The sequence below is a fragment of the Haemaphysalis longicornis genome, unplaced genomic scaffold (assembly GCF_048455015.1).
Source record: "Haemaphysalis longicornis isolate Haplotype H1 unplaced genomic scaffold, Haemaphysalis longicornis Haplotype H1 scaffold_5, whole genome shotgun sequence".
Classification (NCBI taxonomy): Eukaryota; Metazoa; Arthropoda; class Arachnida; order Ixodida; family Ixodidae; genus Haemaphysalis; species Haemaphysalis longicornis.
In genome coordinates, this window is record NW_027526385.1 from 39,425,508 (window position 1) to 39,433,700 (window position 8,193).

Consider the following 8,193-nt stretch of genomic DNA (forward strand, 5'->3'; position numbering starts at 1 on the left):
TCTTTGTTTCCCCGCATCTGCAGTGAGACCGATCTTCCTCTAGACGCGGAACATACGGCGAAATCAGCTTCCGGCTAAATGTTCCCCAGCTAGCGTCACTCGACGCAGGGCTCTTCAAGAAGTTGATGTAATGAACAAAGCTCCTATACTTCCCACCAACAACCTACCACACGACAAAAAAAAAAAAAAAAAATCAGCTTCCTTAGACAACGGCAATGAGCTGCACGCGGACTTGCCCTGAATCCATCCGATATATTTTTTCCCGAGGTGTTTTCTGGCTAATAATGGAGTAGATGAAGCGATCCTCAGTGGCGCTTCGGAATTCAACATTCTAAATGGGCCTTATTTTAGGATCACTTCACTGGTCGTGTGTAACAGCGTCACAAGATCACGTAAAGAATCCAGTGACGCAGAAACAGGCACCCGGGAAAGGAGAATATTCTTTCTCGTTTAAGGTAAAATTTCTGTTAAATAAATCAATATACCCGTACTGCCTGAGGCATCTATGGCACAACGGCTTTTTTTGTTTTACGTTGTTACTTTCATTACAGACAAATGAAAGACGTTGTTTAAGGTTGAGAAGACAGTTTAAAAGTAAAAAGTGGAGGAAAATAATGGGCAATGCAGCACCGTTATGTACACTCGTCTTATGCGGGCCATCACACATGAAATGAAACTTGTACTCAGTGGCTGTTAAGGAACCCGCAGACTTCGGTGTCCTGTCCCTGTCCGTATTTTCTGGACTCTCTGGGTCATGCTTCCTACCCACATAGTTGAGGATCGCATTTGTCACCGTATAGGCCACCCGAAGCCAATGTCGCTTCTTCTGGAGTCCGCCATTCAAGAACTGCTGGTGGAAAAGAAGAACCTCCGCCGCGTCACGCGTGGTCTACTTCAACCGCGCGGAACTGACCTGCCGAGTGGGTTAGCTCGCTGGAAGGAGGTCCTGCAGCGGAGGCTTCGAGTTGGAGTGGCGTTATTCCCAGCACGCTTGCCTGCCCCCTATCACACGCCGTTTCCGTGCATCCGTTCTTTTTGTACGCTCGCGGCGTCAGCCGCTGACATGAATGAAGCCTCTATTTAATGGCCTTGCCCAGCACTTAAAACCGTCCACATGTCACATATCCGGGGCGGAGGGCTCCATCCTGGGAAACCCGTAAACCTCCACCTGAGAATATGGTTCTCTCAGCACCGGTCTCTTCTCGCCTATCTGAATGAAACGGCTGTAGTGCTGTACCTTCGAGGACTTTGTGCTCAAACGCATGCTCTCAGAAAATTAATAATTTGGGGAGTTACATATCCTTTGACACTCCTATATAATAGAGAAAATGTTAAGGTGCCATTATTACCTCTTCAAGAAGAAAACAAGGTGGGTGATCATCATCATAAGCATGTCAATGCGCCCCACTGTGGAAACTTCTACCACCGTCTTTCCACCGTCCCCGGCCTCTCCTACCTGCGACATCAGAATCCATTCTTCACCGCTGAATTTTCTTCTTCTATCGCTCGGTCGAGGTAGTTGTCTCCGCTACCTCTAGTGCCGCCTTTCGATAACCGCTGTGTACCCCACATCGTCCGATTGCTGTCGGTTCCCGTTACAGCATGACCGGCTCAATTCCCCTGATTTCACTTGCCATTGGAGCTATTATATCTTCCACCCGATTTTTTCCGCAATCCAAGACTTTCGCTCCCTATTTTGTAATCATTACTCCTATTATCTGTCTATCCATCGCTCGTTGGCCTTAGCTTAATTTTACAGCAAAGCTGTATATAGCTTCATTCCGGAGACGGTCGATGTCCGCGGTCCACGAGGTATTGACACGAAAGCTTCTGGCGAATGCTCTGTGCGTACGAATCTTACGGTATCTTCCAAATACTCGTGCTGAACTTGGCCATTGTTGAGCGGGTTTTTCTAAATACCGCGTGGTCTGTTGACTGCCCGAAATCAAAGCTGTCGCTCATGCGATTAGCGCTTGCGATGTGCAAACCATGGTGGAAGAATCTTCCAGCGTGGTGTACAGAACTTCTAGAAAACACAGATCAGACTGATGTGTCGGGAATGTTAATCTCCTTGACTACATTCTTTTTTTATGAAGCAGAATAACGTCATTGTTTTTCACATTAGTTGAACAGTTAAAGTCCTGAGGCATTTTGAGAATTGTTGTTGCGTTTTCGTTTATTTCATAACCTCGAGGCTTACCGAATACGAGGCGAGTTCGAGCTATATCCAGGAAGCTCGTTTTGCACCAGAAATGAGTGTTTCCAAACGCTTCGCGCCTGCACAGCACCCCACGTGACATGTGTTTCGTCCCTACGCGTGCTATTCTATTCAGCTGCGGCTAAATGACGCCGGCAGTTTGGGCTCTGTGGCCCCGAGGTACAGTTTGAGGTACTCTCGCTAACGGCCTTAGTTTGAGCACCAACGGGTGTACGTTTATTTTTTGTTCTGCAAATTTTTTTCTAAACTCAATTATACGCGTTATTTTTTGTTAATAATGGTGATTTGGTATGTTTTATGTCGCTTTAGTGTCGGGGAAAAGACTTTGAGCCCGTTTAATTAACGTTCTGCATCCCGCAAAGAGACATTTCCCATGTGGTGCTCTGCAGGGAAGCGTTTGGAAATACGCATCCCAGATATAGTCTAGCAACGGCCGGCCGGCAGGACCATGGAGCCACCGATAGTGATCAGTGTCTTGATGCGAAGTTAGGCCTGCCACCATCAGGTGTTTTCTTCGAATCTCCTCGGTTACTGGGCATATCCATAATAGATGGCGAAGGTCCGCCGGAGTCGTTGCAATGGCAGATGTTGGGAATTTCCCATGTCCGTGGTATTCCACTTTCCATCCATTTGTGCGGGCAGGAGCAAGCGCCACCTCCAAGGGGATCCTTTGTTGGACAACCTCCTCCATCCTAGTGAGCTCGAAGGGGAGGAGTGCCGAACAAGAAAGAATAAGAGCAGAAATATAGTTCAAGAGGACTGTGATTTGGGCGAGTTGGTGAATGTTCATGATTGACAATCCAGCGCGCGAAAACACGGCACAAAAAACTGTCGTCTAACTGTCCTGTCTAACTCTCGTTCTTTTTTGTGCCGTGTTTTCGCGCGCTGGATTGTCAATCATGAATAAGAGCAGGCGTACGGCGTCGAAGGTCTTCCTTTGCAGCAAATATTTTCAACGAATTTGATTTGCAATATCTTCTCCATGCTTCCGTATACAACGGCCAGCGGGGTAAATGCGGGTAGCAGAGACCTGCTTACCGGCCCGAGGGAGGCAGTGGTCTGTCCGATGATGCCCAGGTCTTCGAATTGCGCGGGCTATGTGAACGCGTATCCCCACGGAAAAATCAAGGTACAGGATATTTTACTGCCACATTCGTCGTCATCGGACTCATATCCTACATCATACGAGTCCATAGTTTCCTTTGAGTTTTTGTTGCAGACTCGCTACCAGTGTCAAAGAATGTCTCTACCTCCCATCCGTTCCAACGGAAATTAATACTATTCCCTCCAGGAGAGCCCCGTAGTGTGAATACATCCTGACTCATCAACCTTTGAGGCCGAGTGCTGACGACGGCCTCTGCAACAGGCTTGTAGCTACTGATATCCTACACCATACGAGTTCACTGTGTCATTCGAGTTTTCTTTCGAAAACTCGCTACTAACGTCAAAGGATGTCTCTACACTCTAATCCGGGTAACCCATAATGTAACTTCTAAACGGAAGTAACCTATAAAATAAAGGTTACAATGGATTCATTTTGATGTTTTCTTTATCCCAGTCCGTTCTACGGGTTACAAGCATGAGGTTAAAAGCGATTTATAGGTTACAATAATTATTTATAGGTTACATGAACAAAATATGACATGTAACCTCTACGTTGTAACCTATAAAACGCCCTGTACCTCTTAGAGATGCTCGTCGCGCCTTCTCTCCCGGCGGCCGTTGATTTCTCCGTTGCATGACGGGATATAGAGAAATGGCGGCGCCGGCAGGCCCGGTGGCCGCGTTTTCGCGCCACTCGAGCCTTTTAACCGCTGTAATACCCCTACGATGAAGCGAGGATTGCTGTAACAAGACTTATTTGTCGGCGTGAGTCGCGGAGGCTGCGGCGAGCCCATTTGTGACTGGCAGCGCTTCACGGCCCGTTCTTCTACGACCAGCATCAAGTCCGCATGTTGGACCAATGCCCCGGCGCCAGTGAAAGCGAACTCGGTGAGTATATTCCCGTGACGGTTTCGGTGTTTTCATCGGATGTATCTTTTCGCTGGGGGCTTTTCAATTTGAAATTGCAGCATTCGAGAGGGATTTTCGTTACCTGACTGGTTGCTTCGCTGGACGTTTTCTGTTGTCCGCGACGGCAATTGAATGAAATCACGGGCTTGCGTTCGTTGCGTCAGACTAGAGCGGACGATCGGGAAAGCACAGATAACGGCGCCCGTGACCTGCTTTCTGCTCTGTTTGCGCGCCTTCGTCATGTGTTGAGCGTTTTGTTTACGCTGTTCGCTGCATCGGGCGCACTTGACGAGTTATTGGACCATGTAATTGCCAGGTAGCTCTGTTTGAATAATTGAATTTTTTCCCATTAAAGTCTTATATTATCGCGCTACTCTCTGGGTATTATCATTTTGTTTCAGTCGTCGGAAAATGTTCATTTTTCTCGCTGCATATATTCGGAATGGTGTTCATTTTATTGGTCTTGTAGTAATATATCCGGATAAACACAAGGTGTGTGCTGCAGAAAAGTAGTCCACTAAATGCTGCCCGAAATTTCTAAACTCACTTTTGTCCAGCACAAGCCTCTTTTTTGTGAAAGTTTGCCTTACGGCACAATAAAAAGTTTTCGTATGTACAACACTCCTCATTTTTTTCATTCTTTTCCTTGAGTGGGTAAATTTGGTGTTAGTCATTTTGAGACAGCGGGCCATTTCCACCATGTTAAGTGGTTTATTATTCTCATTCGCACAAATCAGTCGTTTATTTATTCGCGTGGTATTGCAGGGCAAATGATTGTCTCGCGTGATCCTAGTGTAGTGCAGTAAAGCGACTTTACAGAGCCAGCATGCAGGCTGCTTGATTGTTGTTTTTTGATGATACAGAAATTGTGACGAATTACACAGAGACAGGTGCAGGTGTAAAAATGGGTTCTGCACCCTCATCGGATCCTGGCTGTTCAAAAAGTGTGGTTGCATCTGGCTACCTATGCTATGACTTATCAGCACTACTGTTTTTTCTTGCAGGCAGTGTTCCTTGAGCTGACAACCAGGACTCCCGTGCGTATGACACAAGTTGAAATGAAGTCTGATTTCAGCAGAAACAACGGTATGAAAATGCAATAACTAAAACACATTCATTCAAATATTCTTTGTAAAGATGGCACCCAGGCCTGCACAGACAAAAGTATGATTCACTTGTAAAAATGCGAGGCCTTTCTTCTTATTTTGCCTCATGTTTAGTGTCTCTTTCTATCAGTTTGTTACTACATGAACGTTATGAATTCACATAACGATTTCCTCAGCATGGAGCTTTGTAGTTTTTCAGCAACTCTAGCTATTCTATAGGATGCATGGTTTTGCCGAGCCAACAAGAAGAACTCTTTTTCTAAAATAGCTCTGTAAGAAATCTCCAGTTGTTAGTGAGTGCTTGTGCTGTGTTCTTTTCTTCGTCTTGTCAAGTTTGAGGTGTTCTTTCATTATGAATGTATACCAACTGCCAAGCTCTAAAGCCTATTACATTTTAACCCAAATAACCCTTCGAGTCATTACAGGTACAGACCTCCTGGGAATGCCACTTGAAGATCGGTGCAAGTTCTAGATGTATCCTCTCCCACAACACATCTGGACGAAGAAAAAATGTAAGTTGGCGATTCCTTTTTACTGATAGCCGAGGAAGAAACCACCGATAAGAACACTTTACTTAAATGAAAAACGTTTCGGCTTCCACGTGGGATCCTTGTTCAAAATGAAACTGCCAGTACAAGGGGGGAAGGGGGGGGGAGGGGGAGGAGGATGTTTAAGTACAGCGAAAAATGTTACGCAGGTGGCGTCAGCATCGTGAAAGCACGTTTCCTGGGTTTAGTGCGACGTTCGCTCTGTTGCGTGTACGAGTGATTCCACATGAAGGCGCGGAAACGTTTGTGTTTTCTCTTTTGCAAATGTATGTCAGTTTATCTCGTAGCCCAAAGTTTCTGCCTGTTCTGGGTGAGCATGCAGAAACATTTCGCGAGATAAACTGGAACACGGCACGATTAAAATTCGGGAAGGTTGGCCGGTATGACTATAGTGGCTTCGCGTTGTTCTGAACAATGCGGCCAAATTACTCTGTGTAACGATTACTGAAATGATGTGAAATTATTAGGAAAGGCCGTAAATCACTCCTCTGGTGTGGCCTTTCATTTCATTCTCTGGTCTCCGTCTTCATTTCCGTGCAATATATTTTTCGTACTTCACATGCCTGTGGTTTGGTGTGAGGGGCTTATGGTTGCACTGGATTTTGTTCTTTTTCTGAAATTTTCTGTAGATGGCTCTTCAAGGTGGGGAAGTCCAAGTGACGGCCCCTCACATATATACCTCCATCTGCGGTAGCAGGGAACAAGCAGGGAAATCTTCAATGTGCTCTGATTTTGTGCCTGCTTGTGTACTACGTAAATTGCGAAGCTTATCTCTGAATTTTTCCAAGCGCCTTTTTTCATGCAGGAAACTATAGATACCATTTAAAGTTTGTCCAAAAGACAGATTGCAATCGGCCTAGAAACTTGTTAGTGCTGCATAAAAAATGACAACTTGGCGTGGGAATCACAACTCAGGTGGAACTGTAAAGAGGAACCTAAGAGGGAAGTGTAAAGATGAATTCGTAAAGACGACTGAATTCCAAGTGTAATATTAGACTGAGTGAAACAGAGAATGTAGGTATAAACACTGCTTTGTATGAAAAAGTGAATTTGTAATAAATGTTCTTTCTACTTTCCCACATTCTGCGTTTTTTCTGTGGGGAACCACGACAACAACGCTGTACTGGGAAAGTGCACCCCTGAGAACGATCTTATAAATGTAGCTCAAACTCGAATTCGTCTGAAATTGTTCAATGGCAGTATCCAAACAATTCGGAATGCTTTGCATACATCCGTGCAAATATTGAGGTAAAGAATTTGTATATTTGGCCATGTTTGTGAAGCTGTTCACGCAACATTTATTAAATAGGTTTAATAAGGATATATGTATAAACCGATTTTTACCTGGAAGTCTAAAGCAATATAGGAAACACCAATTCGCCCAGGAATCCGCACTCGTCTAATACTCATTAAGGAACGATAATAACGTTGGGGTGGTTCGCAGCTTTGCTTTTTAATAAATAGCCCACAGGTGTTTCATAATAATAAATGTGAATGTTCAAAACTACCGATGCCAAACTTCTGGAAATGTGCTCGTGTTAAATGCGCAAATATGTGTGCATGTAGTGCAATTCTCTTTTGATAATCGTTTTTTTTTGCTTTAATTTTTGGCTTAAGGCTATGTTATCATAACTTTGGCGTCCTTTTGAAGTATGCTATCAAGTGCATGTTTCCACTCAAGCTTGGTTTCACTAAAGCCTAATGTTGTTTGACTAAAGCTCAATTTAGCAAAAGACCTATCATGCATGTTCGATACTGGTTTCTTAAACGGCACAAAGCTGATGCAAACATCAAATTTAGTTATGCCTGTTTATAAGACTTAAAGGGGCACTGACACAAAATTTTGAAGGCGAGATAACTTCGGAGATAGATTGGTGGGAACACATATACATCATCTGCAAAATATCAGCGGCGAATACAGCCTAGAACATATTTAAAATCAATTTTGAAGTGTGCGAAACGCAACCGAGCAGCCAGCAGAGGACCGCGCGCAATTGTAAATAAACAACATCCAAACACGTCACGAGTTTGTGTTTGCCGCTTCCGCACTACTGGCGTTTTTTGCCGGCTCGCCTGGCTCGCCGCTCCAATCGGAGGGCCGGAGGGCGGAGCTTCTTCTCTATGCTCGAGAACGAACGACCCGGTCGTTGGCGGCGGAGGCGCCGTGATTTCGTCAGCTAATCGGGCAGCTGGCCGCGACCAAAGTTCTACAGCGATTCCAGGCACTCTGTTTCTATTACTGTTTATTACCATTGGATGAGAAAACGCGCCGGAGGCACGAAAAGCTCACTGATCTAGCCGCACGGTC

At 45.1% G+C, this 8,193-nt stretch overlaps 1 long non-coding RNA gene across 1 annotated transcript; it reads left to right on the forward strand.

Annotated features, from left to right (window-relative positions):
- The first annotated feature begins 3,948 nt into the window (after positions 1–3,948).
- On the forward strand, positions 3,949–6,907 carry LOC144138084 (uncharacterized). Its single transcript, XR_013315813.1, has 4 exons — positions 3,949–4,210; positions 5,236–5,317; positions 5,763–5,849; positions 6,515–6,907. It is a non-coding gene; the product is annotated as an uncharacterized LOC144138084 (long non-coding RNA).
- Positions 6,908–8,193: the final 1,286 nt, after the last annotated feature.